Here is an 18726-nt window from a genome sequence, read left to right as displayed (position 1 = left end):
CGCCGTAATTTCTGGATAATAGAGACGGACAGAAGAGTAAGCCTATATACTCACATTGTTCTTCCAGTAGGCTATACGCCATAGAACTGATCCACCTACGTGCAGCGTGCTGAAGCTATGCTGTCATGGCTTGCTAATTCATCGAAATATCCAGCGTGTTTTTTTGTGTCAAATATTCAAAATCAGCGATCAACATGTAGCAAATATCATCAAATGTGGGGCGCATAGGCCTAGGCCACCAACTGACAGTAAGAGGCTATTATCACCTTTGCAACAATTTTCCAGATATCGCTACTCACTTTCTTTCATAATTACATTTAATGTCGTAATTTGCATCACTATCACTATCTTCCGCTAATCTTTAACGCTGCGATGATAAATGATTCGCTAAAAATGACTTTCATGCATCCCACCCCTCATTCGGTAGCGCCATCTTGGCCTTTCAAAAAAATAATAATAAAACTTTTTAAATTAGCACCACGCGAATGACACCTGCATATAAATTCGCTTTCTGATGGAACTATGATTGTCACGTTATCATTTATTCGTTTCGCAATAGTGGCAGTGACCACTTAATAGTTAAAAATAGATGAGAAGGGCGAATTACACATTGCACAACACTAAAAATTCACGAAACTGACGACTGGGCGTAGGAGTCAGGACAGCTGCTGTGACGTTCTGTGAGGTCATTTTTAGACTCCTAAAAAGCATTGGCACGTGACATGAAAGCAAATTAATTTCCCCATCATGTTGTCAGGATTCACATAAAACACAGTTGATATCTCATTCTTAGCTGGACGCGAGCTAGTTTACTTATTTATTTATTTAATTATTTTTTAAGTATAAACAACACAACTTGCTACCAAAAATGGCAGCCCTGTATTTCCTGCACCATACAGTGATTTGTTACGCTATACCAGTGTTTGGTTTTGATCCATTTCAGCAAGCGACTTTCCATATATTTTCTCGAAAATGATACATCAAACTGTTGCATATTGTAATAACCCTATGACTGATGTGTGAACTCTGAATTGTTAGATATATTCAAGAAATAAACAGTATTTAGCGTGATTATTTGCTTTTTTTGCTCATGCACATGCCCCTCAGGAAGGGAAATGGACCATGACCTAAATACGGCATATGTTTAATGTATAAATAATATACGAAGTTCGTTTAAACGGTTCCAGTTGAATTCAGCGTATAGGCCTATATAGTCTTACGTAAACTTTAGGCCTATCCCCTTTCCATAGTCTAATGAGCGAAGGTATATTAGTTATCATTTAATACTTGTCCACACACGTTTTCAACGACACATTAAATGGTGGTATATTCCATGGTATAACGGAAGCCCTTGGAAGCCTCGGTCTCGATGCACAAACGAGGAGATATTTTAACAATAATGACGGCGTTTCTCTAAGTCTATATAGTATGCATGTATTTACTTCAAATACATCTTGGAAGTCTGGTTGTAATCGACTGTTGATGAGGCAGAGAGGAAGCTAATGATGTACGTGATTGAGTGACAGTGCTGCGTCCAGATGTATGTCAGTATACACCGTCCATAAAAAAAAATGAGGGTCATAATCCTCGCCCTCACAGGGTCGAAATCATTCTCTCTCTCTCTCTCTCTCTCTCTCTCTCTCTCTCTCTCTCTCTCTCATACTCGAAGTTGCTGCTATAGAATTTAAACGTTGGACAACCCATCATTGCTTCACGCCAAGTAGACCCTTTAAAAATATACATATATATTCGAGTAGCATTGGCCTCGCCTGGTGAACGCACTCCACGACAATCTCACGCAAGCAACTCATGCCATAATATCCCTCTTCTAACCACCAAACTTTGCTTTTGGTAGGAATCATACCACGGCGCAGCTTCGTTCTCTCGCTAGTTTAGATGATAGTAGGTGAAAAAAAAAAAAAAAAGGACTGAGAAGACGCTAACGATTACCAGTGAACACATTACTGTAAAGTTAAGGCCAGTTGAAGGTTTTCCATCAAGCTATCAATAGACCGAAGCAGTTATTGTTATCCAAGGGAACGTGATTGCTAGACCGATACAACTTTGAAATCCAATTCAGCTTATGTTTTAATGACCTTTTACTATAAAATTTTAATGACCCTTTACTATAAAGTTTTAATGACCTTTTACTATAAAGTTTTCAAACGAGAGAGATTTAATTATGAATTTCACGCCAGTGAAATGATGATTGCGATCGAAGTTCCTTAAAACGCTACTAATTGTGCCGCGATGAAAGAGAACGGGAGATATAGAGACATAACAGCAAAGGAGAAGAGAGAAAGCGAAAGGAGGAGAGGCGTTTATACACAATTAGTAACACATATTGTATGACGCATGATGTGCTAAGTCATGGTCCTTGACGAACTCCTTTTGGGTCAGCGTTGGCGATTCACGCTGCCTTTCTCGCCCGTGCATTGATGATGAAGAACAAGAAAGCAGTACATGCATACGCGCACGCACTAAGTATATTGGGAAAGGATGAATAAACTTGGATGTTTAATATGTTAAAGACCAAAGGTATCCAGTACAGGTTCTCTGAGCTGGACTGAACATCAAAGACTGAAACTGCATAAGGCAAGTGTCCCACCCCATGACACCCATGAATGATAAAAAGGAAATTTTAGGAAGTTCTACAAGAAGATGAGATAACGATGAAAGAGGGAGGGAGATGGATTGAACATAGTCTTGTCATAACCTCCAGGAGGTAGTAGTGTCAGCTAGGTATTAGATTAGTGGAAGACAAAATACATGTATGACACGAGTGGTTGAACTTGTTGAGATTTCATACCTTTTATTATTTTCTTTTTCACTTAGCTACATGTCTTCTTATGTATTCATCTATCTGTCTAATAATACTGTTCCGAGTAGGTACAAAAAAAGCATATTTTCTTATTCAGTACTGATTTTTTAAAACGTAATTTCTCGACATATTGCATTACTTTGTGTGTGAGCTGGTGCTTCGATAGTACCATAATGTCTGCCGTTCTGAAACCTGCAGGTGTCTGCTCCATTTCCACACCTGTCTTACGTAATATTCCAGCGTCCATATTTGATTTCCTCAACAAGTCAGTTTTTACGTCTCAGTCATGTTATGTATCCTTTGGCCATACCATGTTGAATAATATAACCAGCCCTATGCATCGTGGTTTATCTGAAAACACGAAAATGTAACAGATAAGAGTTTTGAAACCACACACAAAAAAATAGCGCTATTTCTATTTTCATCGGAGCCCCGCAAATTTTGAATGAACTGAAGCGACGTCCAGTTATTTGACTCGTAGTTATAATGAAGATGAAGTCGTTTTCATTATTAATGGGGATTCTTCATAAAATATGATTTTGAACTGCGCCGCGCTTTAGCTACACCAAGTGTGGATTTGAAATTCCCGCCAAATTTTTTAATAACTTAGATGATCAAATTTTCATCATACGACTATTACATTTCCATGTCATCAACTAGCAAAATAATCTATGACTTATAATTGGTAAAATATGGAAATATGAAAAATAATGCATAATATATTTTAAAAATATAAGAAATAATAAATCTTTCCTGACTAAATTAAAATTGAATACATTAATAAAATTAAGTAAATATTTTTATTTAATATCAAAAAGAGTAATATAAATGAGTAAAATTTGTAAAATGTAAATTATTCATTTAGTATCTCTTAAGAAATTCGTGTCTGCCGATGCCCGCAGCCCGGCCACAGCATCCACATGGGACAGCAGCAATTCTGCCATTTCGTTTAGAGACGTCAACCAGAGCTTTCCTCCGATGGCGGCCGCCAATCGCATCTGCCATCTTTGTGAGTATGCACCCCAATTCTCTGTTGTATGCATATACTGTACAATACTAAGCTTTACCAGCATACTTATGGTATTTTTATCCTAGAATTTTGGAATTGTGGCCGACGTAACATTCATGAGACAGTCTGCTACTTGGCCATGTGACAACGCGTGGTTGATAGAAATCTTTCTCCATTAGTATGTATGGTCAGTCTTAGGCTTTATTTTGTAGGGACAGGTTATTACATCGAAGTTACAAGCTTTTTAATTACTTAATGGAGTTGCCATCACCCTTAAATGGTCCTAATGTAACCAAATCACCGGTTCGGTAGCCCCGCCTAACAATCTGCATGCTTACGGTTTCTTTGCCAAAGTCTGGGATCCTTTTAGTTAGTTACCGCAATTGGCCAGATTTTAGTTCTTAACCTTAATTAGCCACGTTTTTATGAAGGTTAATATCAGGAGCTTGTGGAAATTCCATTAACCCAGCTTAGTCCAGCCGGCGGCCATCTAAGAAGGTAGGCTACCGGGAGATGTGCGTTAATTACTAGCTACGGAACAAGTGCCTTTGAATTATTGTATATTAATCTAATAAGTATTGAAATAGTCTAATGTGCTGTGAAATGAGATTATTAAAAAACCAGTCAACGGGGATAACTATAGGTAGTAGGCTAGGTAGGGTAACCTAGCTTACCACGTCGTCCCAGTGGGTATTATCCAAGAATTTGGGTTGGGAGCGGGTATAAGTTTAGATGAGATTTTGTACATTTCTGAATGTTGTACTGCCAACGCTTTAGATAACTTCGTTAGGGATATATCTGAACGTAATCTACCCTAGGACCCTGTCCCTGGACGCGTCTTAGGCCAGGCTTAATGCGATTGGTTGGGATTTATTTATTTTTTAGTAGGCTAGATGCATAAATGTGGTTAAATGACCTTGCTATTTGAGGGGGGGGACAAATGAAGCTGAAAAGCACATGGCAGCTCAGGGTGTTAGTTCTTTATCATGTAAGTCAAGATGCAGCACTGTTTAGGTATCTGCTTTTAAGCAGGCTGCCACCCTTGGATGTAGGCTAGTTACCTAAGGGGTTATTTTAAGGCAGGATATTGGTATGGCAGTGAATTAACATAGTGTAGTGGGGGTTACGTCAGATTCTGTGCCGTATTGCACTATTGACTTGCTATAGGTACGGCAGTTTGCCAATCATGCAGCAGTTGCCGTATACTTGTTAAGAGCTATAGGTAGGGCACTAGAAGATCGGCGACTATAGTAATAGTCGAAGTGAATTGTTTTGCTGAATATGTTCAATTCAAAATGTCAGTGCAGCACCATACTGTCATCACCAAAGCACCAAAACATTTTTACACTAGCTAAATGAAAAAAAAAAAAAATGACAATACTGAAACATACTTACATTTTGACTATATACATGAAAAATAAAACTCAACTAATCTATCTCTGTACTCAAATCTTTGAATCTCCTCTGAACTGTGTAACAATATACCAGTTTTCACTGAACATATTTTTTTAGGTTTCAACGGCCTGAAAAAATAGGGTAAATAACCGCAGATGATCCATCATCGCGTTGCCAGACCTTATTCACTATTAATTGGTGAAACTAGTACAATTACAACTTTAAGCAATATTTCTACAGAAGCAATCCGCGGTGGCCTAGACTATGGCAATTGACGTTTTCTATGTTTACTTACTGAACAAAAATTTAAAGTAATATTTATCCGGACGACTTTAATTAACCCCCAGGGGCCAGTACTAAACACTGCGAAATACATTGGACGCCCCAATCCCTAGTGGATGTCTTATCCGTGGTTACGTTCCTTGCAGTTTGTAGGGAACTATTCTTTAGAATTACCCTGCAAGAAACTTAGCTGCGGATACGACATCCACTAGGGAATGGAGGTCCAATGTATTTCGCCGTGTTGTGATATATGAAAGTTCCATACGAAGTAAAATAAGCATGTGAGCTCTTTGTAAAATGTTTTCAAGGCAGTTTTGAAATCCAATATGGCGGCAATTGCGTGACTGGGCTGTTCTAACCACAGACAATCCACCAGCCTTCCCAGCACTCATTTGAACAATGTTAGCATATATATGTAACATTTATTGATCTTACTCAAGATTGCAGTTTTAATCAGCACAAGAAAGCATTTTATTGCAAGTATGAAACTTTATTCCCGAGGTCATGGTTTGAACTGAATTCATTTTTACCTTGTAATCTGTGGTTTTATTCTTACAGCCTTCACAACTGAAACTCCAGTGTTTGATTGTAATTATACACATTTTTGTCTTAATTCACTGCAAATTGCACTTTAACCACCTTGCTGTTCCTTGTGCCTAAGCACTCGCTCCACAAACAGTTACAAGGAGCAGACGACTACACTATTTATGAGGTGCAGAGCTTTATTCCCTTATTTGTTTGCTCATTGTTTAGTTTAACTTTACTTTGTTACTTCAAAATGTTTAATTCATGTCTATTATCCCTTTTTTGTAACCAAAATAACTCCGAAAAATTACAAATATATATATACTTTTACAAGCAGACAATGTGACGAAAAATGACTTTGCCAGTCTAGTGGAGCTTCACACTTATGCAGATGCATTTACAAACTGTTTCCATGAATTCTAGTTTTCATAGTAATGCAGTAATGATTAAATTCCTATATGTGTATGTACTACAAATAGATTTGCTAATTTCACTTTTATTTCCCCGTTTTTGTGTAAGTCTTATACCCAGTTTGGAAGTGCCCCAGCGTCTATGGGTACAAGTTGTGTGCGGATTTAGCACAGGAAATGGGAATTTTCTTGACACAGGCTTCTCCAAACATCGAGATGGCATCAATCTTCTAAACTTTTAATTGTCCAAACATAGAGATTGCATCAATTTTTCAAACTTTTTTAATTGTAAGCGTTAGGGGGGTAGTGTGCACTGCATTGGCCACACTTTTCATTAGCCTCTGTTTAAAACTTAAAATATGGCCTTAATTTCTAATTGGAGAAAATACTTCGAAAGGAGAGTAAGAGGCCTTAAGCTCCTGCTATCACCACCAACTCATGCATGACTGATGACCATCTCCAGTGTCGGGACGTGTTAAAGTAATCCAAGTCAGGTCTATATTAACAGCGTGTTTCCCATATTGGATGCACTCTGACTGCTGCGATACCTTCACTACCTTACTAGCTAAGCTTCAAATCTTCTTTGAATCTCCACTTCGGAGCTCTTCAGGGCCGATTCGATCGTTCGTGACCTACGGATATACAATTTCTGGAAGATTGAATCTTCGTAGACTTCTATTGCCTTTTTCAGCTTGTTGAAACCTGAAAACCTCTTTCAGCGAAAATTGGTGTGTTATTACATTGTTCACGTTGCTAGGTAGTCATTTTCTTGCTGTCACTGATATGCCTGAGGCGGTAAACGGGTTCGCGCATGCGCAATTTACAGCCATACCCATATCTATCGCAAAAGGGGGTACGGCTGGCGTACCAATATCCAGTTTATTTTGACCTCTATTTTTCGTAAATTTCTCCCCATTTTTCCAACTAACCAGTTGAGTCACAGGTATTTACAGCATATGTTGTATTGGCTAGTTCCCTTTTGGTATAAGACAGTGTCGGGTGGTCACCACTTGCCCTATTTTGGCGGGAACAAACCCTCAGGTAGACTGCACTGCATCTGTGGTTAGCTTAGGTTGTTATACATGTATTCGGTTTGAAATGCATACATCAACTTTACCCCTCACTGCATTTGCTCCCTGTCCAGGGTTGCCAATTTAGCGATGATGTCGCTAGATCTAGAGAATTTGAATGTCATCTAGCGACATTTATTGGCCACTAGCGACAAGGAGCAAATCTAGAGATTTCCTTTAAAATCTAGTGATAAATCTGGAGAATTCTAGTAATTTTGAACTACTTACGAAATTTTGCGTTATTTTTATTATTCAAAGAAAAAAAAAAGTGAAGTCCCTAAATTAAGATACACCCAAAATAAACATGAATAGTACAAGAGTACACAAGTGTGATGGCAATTCACACACACACACACGTGTAAGTCCCGTAGCACGGTAGCGATCTCGTAGAGTACATGTTCAATATTGCTTCTAAATATTTCCGTATGGACTCGTACCAATGCCCAGCCTACCTACTAGTACTCAGTATCACGTAGTCACGACTCACATTCGGAAGTTGAATCGGAACTTCAGGATTAATAATTTTTTTATAATTGCCGCTGTGTAAGATTATCTGTTACTTATTGATGTAATCAACTACTTAGAAGTTTTTGATAAACAGGAGCTCTTGCATGACAGCATACACAAATGCATAAATATTTCACATATATGTGTGTGTTATTAGTAAGCTAATGCATACTAATAAAACACATAAATATATATTTATATATATGTATTTTATTAGTATGCATTAGCTTCTGTTTATCAATACGGGATGCTACTGGTGAAAATCCCTTTTATGATGTTTGTCAGCTGGCCTTGAAAATCTTGTCTTTGCCACATTCAAATGCCGATGTGGAAAGGTTATTTAGTAACATGAATTGTTTTAAAACAAAACCATGAAATCGGTTAATATTGAAGACTGTGAATGCTATATTAGGCATAAAATATGGATTATGGCGACAAAATGTTGTCATGATTATCAACTCCCTGATAGTGTGGTACAAAAAATAGGGACATTGAAGTCATGTGAAAATCAAGTCTCTCCAAAACCCAGCACATCCCAAGAACATGAAATCGAAGAGGCATTGATGGATTGGGATGAATTATTTGAGTAATTATTGAACAATTATTAAGAATCTTATTTTTTGTTTATGAAAAGAATAGCATTACTTGTTTGAAATTTCTTGTATTAAATACTGATTTTTTTAATAATTTATTTTACAAATTTATGGGTAGATTACAGTTCAGTTGACCGGACCGTGTAACACCATTTTGCCCGGTCCGTAATCCCTCCGCCAAGGTAAGTAGTTCTCGCAGATGACCCGCAGCCTACCAAACCCGACCCCAGCCGACCAAACCCGAACCCAACCCACAGGACCGAACCCGAACATGCATCAACATGAAAGCCGATTCTCTTCGATATTTTTAATCTTGCCCAACTAATCTTTAGGACCTCCAATTTAATTTACAGTATTCTATATTTTCACCCATGCCCAACTGAACTGTAAGAGCTCCATTTTTTTCCCTTCGTTATTCTATTTTTTTCCCATGCTTGCAGGAGTTCCATTTTTTTTCATTATTCGATATTTTGACTCTTGCCCACGATAGTTTTACCCGTGCCAACATAATCTGTAGGAGATACATTTTTTCCCCATTATTCGATATTTCTTTCCTTGCCCAACTCATCTGTATGACCTACATTTTTTTACATTCTTCGATACATATTTTCCAGGTACTAGTTATCCGCTAGGATAACTAGTACCTGGAACGGACCATGCCCGACCTTCCTCGACCCTTCAGTTCAGTCTGTTCCTGCTTCTCAGCCAGTTCAGTGCTTCGTCATAGCTACCATGTCTTCTTCTGCCGAGAATTTGTCGTGTTCCGCACACGTGGCGTTCGCTGCCGCCGTTCCCGTCACGCTGGAAGACATATACATTTTGTGTCAAGACGAACGATCCCTAGTTAGTTATTTAATGAAAACAAATTCCCCTTGTTCAGTCATCTCGGAAAACAACCGTCCCGCCAAGAAAGAAAAAAAAAATCCTCTACCCAGAAGATTTGAACGACTCGGATTTCTCTTATTAAGTTCTATATTTCTGGACGACTAGCAACATCTCCAAGGTAAGGTTATCAATGTAAATGCACGTTATTCTAATTATTTTGCCAAAATTAAGCACGCCATTGTTATTTCCGCTTTGCTGAAGTCAGGCACGCTCAACACATCCGAACATTCACGTTCGCTAGAAGTCCACGTGTTCGAACGCAGTCCATGTGTTCGAGCAAACAACGTGGCCTTGACTTTAACCAATGTATTCTCGGAAATATTCATTTTGTTTAGTTATCAGTAAGGATATACGGGTGCCAGCCATATTTATGGACAAGTTATATTGGTTAGATATTTATAATTGTTAACTTACTACACAGGGGGGTCCAGGGGGGCGAAGCCCCCCGGCCAGGTAAGGACATACAGACTTAGTTTGGTTAGGTCGGTTCCTTTGGTTAGGTAGCAATCACTGTTAATATACTATACTGGGGGGTCCAGGGGGGCGAAGCCCCCCGGCCAGGTAAGGACGTGGAGACTAACTATGGTTAGGTTGGTTCCTTTGGTTAGGTAGCAATCACTTAATATACTATACTGGGGGGTCCAGGGGGGCGAAGCCCCCCGGCCAGGTAAGGGCACGCGGCCTAAGTTTGGTTAGGTTGGTTCGTTTGGTTACGATCACCGGAGCTCCTACAGTTTAGTTGGAACAGGAGCTCCTACAGTTTAGTTGGAACGGGAGCTCATACAGTTTAGTTGGCCACTGGTTTTTTTTGCTTGGGTTTCGTGATTTTTAGTGTTCATTGCCGTCGTTTGGTTAGCCTAACACAACGGGGGACGGGACCTCCTACATTTTTGTTGGTACGTGAGCTCCTACAGTTTACTTGGCAACGGGTTTCGTCTGCTAGGGTTTTGTTGTTTTTCGTGTTCATTGTCGTCATCTGGGTTTCCCCCCACCCAAAAACCCCGGTTTCCCAATGGCTCCCCCCTTACCGTTTTCATTTACTCGCATGTACTCCCCCACCCAAAAACCCCGGTTCCCAAAAGGGTCCCCCATTATCGTTTTTATAGGTTTCGGGGTTTTTAAACCGGGCGCCAAAACAAAGCGTCCGCCATCTTGTTTGTATTGCTCCGCATATTCCATAGCAGACGAAACCCGTGGTCAACTGAACTGTAAGCTAGGGGTAGATTACAGTTCAGTTGACCGGACCGTGTAACACCATTTTGCCCGGTCCGTAATCCCTCCGCCAAGGTAAGTAGTTCTCGCAGATGACCCGCAGCCTACCAAACCCGACCCCAGCCGACCAAACCCGAACCCAACCCACAGGACCGAACCCGAACATGCATCAACATGAAAGCCGATTCTCTTCGATATTTTTAATCTTGCCCAACTAATCTTTAGGACCTCCAATTTAATTTACAGTATTCTATATTTTCACCCATGCCCAACTGAACTGTAAGAGCTCCATTTTTTTCCCTTCGTTATTCTATTTTTTTCCCATGCTTGCAGGAGTTCCATTTTTTTTTCATTATTCGATATTTTGACTCTTGCCCACGATAGTTTTACCCGTGCCAACATAATCTGTAGGAGATACATTTTTTTCCCCATTATTCGATATTTCTTTCCTTGCCCAACTCATCTGTATGACCTACATTTTTTTACATTCTTCGATACATATTTTCCAGGTACTAGTTATCCGCTAGGATAACTAGTACCTGGAACGGACCATGCCCGACCTTCCTCGACCCTTCAGTTCAGTCTGTTCCTGCTTCTCAGCCAGTTCAGTGCTTCGTCATAGCTACCATGTCTTCTTCTGCCGAGAATTTGTCGTGTTCCGCACACGTGGCGTTCGCTGCCGCCGTTCCCGTCACGCTGGAAGACATATACATTTTGTGTCAAGACGAACGATCCCTAGTTAGTTATTTAATGAAAACAAATTCCCCTTGTTCAGTCATCTCGGAAAACAACCGTCCCGCCAAGAAAGAAAAAAAAAATCCTCTACCCAGAAGATTTGAACGACTCGGATTTCTCTTAAGTTCTATATTTCTGGACGACTAGCAACATCTCCAAGGTAAGGTTATCAATGTAAATGCACGTTATTCTAATTATTTTGCCAAAATTAAGCACGCCATTGTTATTTCCGCTTTGCTGAAGTCAGGCACGCTCAACACATCCGAACATTCACGTTCGCTAGAAGTCCACGTGTTCGAACGCAGTCCATGTGTTCGAGCAAACAACGTGGCCTTGACTTTAACCAATGTATTCTCGGAAATATTCATTTTGTTTAGTTATCAGTAAGGATATACGGGTGCCAGCCATATTTATGGACAAGTTATATTGGTTAGATATTTATTGTTAACTTACTACACAGGGGGGTCCAGGGGGGCGAAGCCCCCCGGCCAGGTAAGGACATACAGACTTAGTTTGGTTAGGTCGGTTCCTTTGGTTAGGTAGCAATCACTGTTAATATACTATACTGGGGGTCCAGGGGGGCGAAGCCCCCCGGCCAGGTAAGGACGTGGAGACTAACTATGGTTAGGTTGGTTCCTTTGGTTAGGTAGCAATCACTTAATATACTATACTGGGGGGTCCAGGGGGGCGAAGCCCCCCGGCCAGGTAAGGGCACGCGGCCTAAGTTTGGTTAGGTTGGTTCGTTTGGTTACGATCACCGGAGCTCCTACAGTTTAGTTGGAACAGGAGCTCCTACAGTTTAGTTGGAACGGGAGCTCATACAGTTTAGTTGGCCACTGGTTTTTTTTGCTTGGGTTTCGTGATTTTTAGTTTTAGTGTTCATTGCCGTCGTTTGGTTAGCCTAACACAACGGGGGACGGGACCTCCTACATTTTTGTTGGTACGTGAGCTCCTACAGTTTACTTGGCAACGGGTTTCGTCTGCTAGGGTTTTGTTGTTTTTCGTGTTCATTGTCGTCATCTGGGTTTCCCCCCACCCAAAAACCCCGGTTCCCAAAAGGGTCCCCCATTATCGTTTTTATAGGTTTCGGGGTTTTTAAACCGGGCGCCAAAACAAAGCGTCCGCCATCTTGTTTGTATTGCTCCGCATATTCCATAGCACAGACGAAACCCGTGGTCAACTGAACTGTAAGCGCTCCAAATTTATTTTCTTTTTATTAACAATAATTATTAATTTTCCTTCCATTATTCCTAAATGAGTAAAATTTATTTCCTCTTCATCACAACAAGTTCAATTAATTATACTACTGGTATGTTAAAATAAAATATCAATTAAAAAAGTGACAATAGCTGCTAATTCATTTCCCTTTTTACAGTATTCTATTTTTAGCTTTTTTTTTATTCCATATGACTTTAGCTACTTTTGCAAGCCTATCTAGCGACATTTGAAAATTTGAGTTGGCAGCCCTGTCCCTGTCTCCCCCTCTTCTGCATTGGGTGCCCTCTTAGATATGGCTGTTAGTGTTGCGCCTTGCTGCTCGGGTGTCGCGGTCCGATGAGTAATCATTGGCTCTGTATTACAATCTGTTCCTGCAGCAGTTAGGTGTCTTTGGCAGTAGGTTGAACCCAACGTTCTTTGGAAGCTTGAATTTCAAGTTGGTGGGCTTGTAATGTGTGAACTGGTTTTGCTAATGAAATCATGAAAGATGTATGGTTAGATCTCAATATGACTTGAGTGTAGGGGCTAGCGTTGTACAAACTCCTGTTAGCACATGTGCTGACTGCCATTATGATAGGTGCATCATTTTTCTAGAAGTTTTGCACAGAAACAATGGCAAGATTATTTCACAGGTACATAGTTGCTTATTCTCATTGAGTAATCCATATGCCAAGTGGTACAGTTGATTGTGATATGTACTATAATGATAGTACAACTCTCTCTCTCTCTCTCTCTCTCTCTCTCAATTATCACAGAGTTCAACTACATGGCTTCTACCATTTATATGACTGCATGGTAACTGTTGATTTCTTTTTACAATGCAGGTGGGAACTTGGAAGGTCATCAGCAAAATGGATTGATTAGGTGTATGGTACCTTCATAAAGTACATACAGAAGGATGTGACTTGAAGAGACTCTTGCTTGAAGGCATGGACGGCACATGGGAGAAGACTTCCCTTCTATTCCGCAATTTAAAAAGTGGGCCAGGGTTAGAATGATTATCCTTGGCTAGGACATCCCAAAAACACCGTGTAATGAAGTGGAAGCAGTATGCCAGCTGTGCAAATGAGCAGAAATGCCTTGTGTACCTCCACTACTTGGTCAGGTATGTTGAATACCTATTAAATGCACAAATCCCTTTCCAATGGAATGAGTTAAATGTTATGGTTGCCTAAATAATTTTCATATTCTGTATATGCTGTATATTTAGTTCTTTTATGGAAATAACATGATGATAATGGATAATCCATTCTCAGAGAGATGTGGGAGTTGGGAAGCTGTGGACATTTTGTTCACGGTGTTCAGTGCCGGGGGATCTGGACAAGGTTCTCTTGTCTGGAACCTCTGAATCTGCTACACAGGTTTCCTGATGAACACACCAGATTCTCTGGCTCAAAGAAGAGGAAAAGGGCTGATTCATTTTTGTTGTATGCTTTTTATTATCGTACAAGGAATTGCCATTGTAATTTTAATTCGTATTTCTCAGGTTATGAATGACAAGTGGGTTCGGCTCTCGTCAAGATGTAAGCAGAATCTTGGTAAGTAGTGGAATATTTGATCGTATGTAGTTTGCTTGTGTGGGTATATATGGCCTGTGCTCATTCAAGGAAATAATTCTAAAAGTATTTTCTTATTACAAGGGCCAAGAGAAACTGGCTATCTTCTTAGAAGATGGGTTTTTTTAACCATCCTCAATGCAGTGGCTATACATTAATCCATATTGTAAAGTTTTTCTTTGCTGTATAAAGGAAATATGGGTATATATGTAACAACTGGATGGATTCAAAGTTTGGTATAATGTAAATTTCCTGTAATCTTTCAGGAGGAGGTGAGGGATGTTCCTACTGGCTCCAATTCTTTTGGAGTTAATTTCTATCCTGTGGGGCTTATAAGTTTGGCATGCGACAAACGCTTTGTATTTACTGTGTAAGTATAGAGCAATGTGTTGCTTTTCATCTCTGCCACATCTGAAGTAGATCTTATGATGAATTTTTTTTCAAGCAAGAATAAAAATGTTTGGATATACTCTAAGAAGAGCTGAAGTATGGTGACACTTTATAATTGAAATACCTTTCATGCCTCAAGATATACAGTTTGTCTTTTCTGTTACAGTATTGTGTGTGAGAATTCCTGCCGGTGCTTGTCCTTCCTGGATATTTAAGGTGAGGATCTGTCGAATTCATGTGTGGTTTCAGTTACTTAAAATGATTAAATATCTTTCGTGGAGTCATTTGATGATGATAGTTAAAATGCTTTGTAATTTTATGACAAAAAGAGGAGTGTTTCCAGTTTTGAGGTAATACATACATTCGGCTAAAGTTCTTTTCATCAACAGGGGCTGAATGTGCAAGAATGTTAACAGTGCTCCAGAATATATAAGGTATGGCCATTCTTAAATTTTCATTAGTCTTATGCATGTCTAGGTTCTCTTTAATTTGTCAGTATTGCATTTAACAATTTTTTTTAATCCATTCATATGACTTGGACAGAGTATGACAGTACTGTATCACCTCTGTTGATTGATGCTATAAAACTTGTATAGTAAGTCTATACCAGTGCCTAAATTTACAGATCTTTCATTTTAACAATACAAAGTTTCATGATGACGTAATTTCTGTCAGATGGCTGAATCATGCATTCTGCCCAAGTGTTAGAAAATCCCTCTGACCTAATTAAAAGAGTTGTTTTTCATTTTTAGTTTTTTCTCCTTGTTAAGCCCATTCCATTTTTCCTTCCAAGGCTGTGTGCACCAATGTCCTTATATGCATGTGTTGTGTATTATGAGTGTCACAAAAAAGCAGACCTCTCACAGGACTACGAGCACAAGGTAAATTAGCAAAATTTAAGTAGTCCCAGTGAAGATGCAGGCTGAGGTTTCATAAGTCAAGCTGAAGGTGGGGATCTTGATTGGTTTCAGTCTTTTGATGGTAGTGTCCATTTCATAATGCTGTCCAGTTTTAGAAATTTCAATAAAATTGCCAAGCGAGGAAGACAATGGATAATTTTATATCCATTGTGCCTGTCACTCCCTGCCTATTAGACTTGTAATTTGAAAGTTTAGCTTTGCATTTGCAGTATTTAATTAGCATGATGACGTAATTTCTGTCAGATGGTTGGTTTTTAAACTTGATCCATGATTGAAACAAAGCCTGAAGGTTGCTATGCTTATAGTGATTGTATGACAGTGGCGTCCTCCTTTAATGTTTATGCATATTCTTTTCAAGGCTGTGTTGTCATACCTTACATGCACGTGTGTATGTAAATGCCATTCCTAAAAGCAGAATTGCATCTTCAGGCGGCCAGATTTAGGTGAGCAATATAATTTCAAAAAGGAGGGGGTTATTTATAAATACCAGGTTGGGTTTTTCTGAAAGTAAGCATGGATTGTCTGGGTTAGTTACTCTTATTGTAGCATTATGCATCATTCACATGTGAAACGTATATTTTGACTGGGAAGTTATTTACAGAGAAGATATTGGCTAAATTCATGTTAGTGAAATATGTTGTAGAGATTATCTTTTTTATGGATTGTCATTATGTAGTAGATTTCATATGCTGTTAGAAGGAGTAAAACTTGTGTATGTATATTATGTAACTTCAAATCCTGACCAGATTATTTTTTTCAATTACAGGTACTCCAGTTATGTCTGTAATTACTGTCGTGGTTGGTTGTGTACTTTGGGCCCTTCAGCGTGAAGCATAACTTCTCATTTTTGAGTTATATAGCCAAGTAAGTGTCAATGGATAATTTTTCACATACGTATATATGTATACAGATAGTAGACAGCCATTTGTTTGGAAAATTAGTGTATAGCTTTAATGATGACATAAATACTTCTTGAAAAGTAATGATAGCAGAAGTATTCGTACTGCCTGAAAAAATTGTTCAATGAACCACCAGTTTGAAGATGGCTGGAGCTTAATTGTACACCTTTTATTTATTTTTTTTCTTTTCAGGCAATGTCATAATGGAATGTACAAGGAAGTGGTCTCTATCTCGTAGGCTCCCTGTTGGTAAGTGTTCTGTCCCTGATTTTCATTTATTGATAGATTTTAACTTCCAAGGAAGTTCAGTATTTGTATGATGACGTTATTTGCTATCTGAGGTCTATGTTGACAACTCTATCCACCATTTGTTTGACTGATTGTTAATAATACTTGGCATGACTACCCAAGAAGGAATAGAGATAAAGGGTTCTTTCTATGTTTTCAGGTGTTGCTGTTTGGCCGTGTTCTTCCCCCTTGAGGATGCTGATTTATAAATATGGCATTTAAAAGTAGAACAAGACTTCAGGCAGCAGGACCATGGCTGTGAAATTGGTCATTTTATTCTAAAATTTGTACTTGTATTGCCTGGTTGAATAAATGTCATTTTGCTAATACTGTGTTTGCACTGAGACCCATTAGTTATAAAGTATATTTTCACTCACAATGACAAAACTTACACTACATAACAGTTGGTAAAGTATTTTTTTTATTTATCTAGTGGTAAAATACGGATAAAAATATTCTTGAAATCCTTTCATGAAACATTGAAGATTTTCTGTACCACATCTGGATGTTGTGGTCTTTTCAGGAAAGTTAACACGGGTGCTGAAGTTAATACTTGAAAATCCCAAGTTTATATGGAATTGCATGCCCCACGTCTGATTAGGGGCAATCCAGTGCCAAGTTCCCCACAGATGAAGTGACGACTGTGCTTACATTATGAAGTTCTCTAAAACGTACTATTTTAATTTGGATTTTGAGCTTTAAACTCCCAAATGCAAATGGAGTTTGACAAAGTTCGACTCTTATTCATCTTTTATCTGTTGTACCTTGTACGTGCATTGCTGACCCACGTTTAAAGTAAATATCAAGCATTCAAATTAAAGTTTATGGTAAAATTGGTAATTTTAGTTGTCCCCACTTTGGTCTGCATCTCTGGTAAACTTTTAGATGTACAGATAAACTAGGCTCAGCGTGAACCGCCGTATCGCATTAAAGTGTTCGAATGCGTAAGATATATTTATAGTAGAATTTAATTTGGGACATTCCGAAAGAATTTTATCACTAATACTACGAATATGAAACTTTTATTACTTGCAAGATTCGCCCAAGTTTCTGAACCTGAGCGATATGCAGTATAGTAGGTAGTCTTAAGCTGAAGTCACAGTTCTGCCTTGCGAACAGTTTTCTCAGTTGGCTGCAAATATTCCACAATGGCCAGAGATTGGTGCATGTTACTCCTGTAGATCATTGCAAGAGCGAGTTACGCATTCTTGCTCTTGTAAGAGGATTATAATACAACTGTAGTTTTAACTAATATAATCAGACACTTCTGTATCTGCTTGTAACAGTATAATATTGATAGAGGTATTATTTAAACCATTTAATTTCATTTTGCATAAATATATAAATCAGCCTTGCAGGAAATTTTTAACTATCTGGATGTAACCTCAAATTTGTCCATCCACCATTGCGAGCGCCTCAGTGGCGTGGTTGGGTTGGTGTTTGCTTCTCACCTCGGTGGTCGCGGGTTATATTCTCTGCCATTCCATTGATGAGTGAGAGATGTGTATTTCTGGTGATAGAATTTCACTCTCGACGTGGTTTGGAAGTCACGTAAAGCCGTTGGTCCCGTTGCTGAATAACCACTGGTTCCATGCAACGTAAAAACAACATACAAACACAAACAAGCCCTCCACCATTGAAGGGTTGAATAGATAAGCTAGCAGGGTCCCTCGATAAACTCAGCGAATTGAAAGTTATTCTGTTCCAGAAACACCGTTACATGGGAAGCTGGGAATTTAATAAATTTTCAGACGTTTTAATTACCCAAACTGCCAAGAAAACGTGACAGATTAATTATGTGAATAAGGATGCAAGAAAATAAGCCAGGGAGTATTATGAACATGCACTGCATGCCTTCAACAGCAATATCAGGAATAGCGTGTGTAAAAAGCCAACTGCTCATGTATACATTCATCATATTGCGACCTTTCTCCCCCTTTTTCTCGTGGGAAGAAAGAGAGCTATATTATGGTAGCTAAATAACCCAGCCTTGGCAACGGTAGGCTATCAG

The 18726-nt window shown here is 39.0% G+C and overlaps 1 long non-coding RNA gene across 4 annotated transcripts; it reads left to right on the top strand.

Annotated features, from left to right (window-relative positions):
* Positions 1-3700: 3700 nt before the first annotated feature.
* LOC135214327 (uncharacterized) lies at positions 3701-17042 on the top strand. 4 transcript variants are annotated; one of them, XR_010314324.1, is made up of 11 exons: positions 3701-3830; positions 13487-13767; positions 14149-14200; positions 14485-14588; positions 14775-14824; positions 14998-15042; positions 15402-15489; positions 15887-15971; positions 16295-16392; positions 16620-16676; positions 16876-17042. It is a non-coding gene; the product is annotated as an uncharacterized LOC135214327 (long non-coding RNA). The 4 variants fall into 4 exon arrangements; XR_010314326.1 differs by lacking the exon at positions 15402-15489; XR_010314325.1 differs by lacking the exon at positions 15887-15971.
* Positions 17043-18726: the final 1684 nt, after the last annotated feature.

This window comes from Macrobrachium nipponense, chromosome 45 (genome assembly GCF_015104395.2).
Source record: "Macrobrachium nipponense isolate FS-2020 chromosome 45, ASM1510439v2, whole genome shotgun sequence".
NCBI classification, from domain to species: domain Eukaryota; kingdom Metazoa; phylum Arthropoda; class Malacostraca; order Decapoda; family Palaemonidae; genus Macrobrachium; species Macrobrachium nipponense.
Note: the sequence above shows the minus strand (reverse complement) of the source record. Positions and strands in the feature narration are given on the sequence as shown.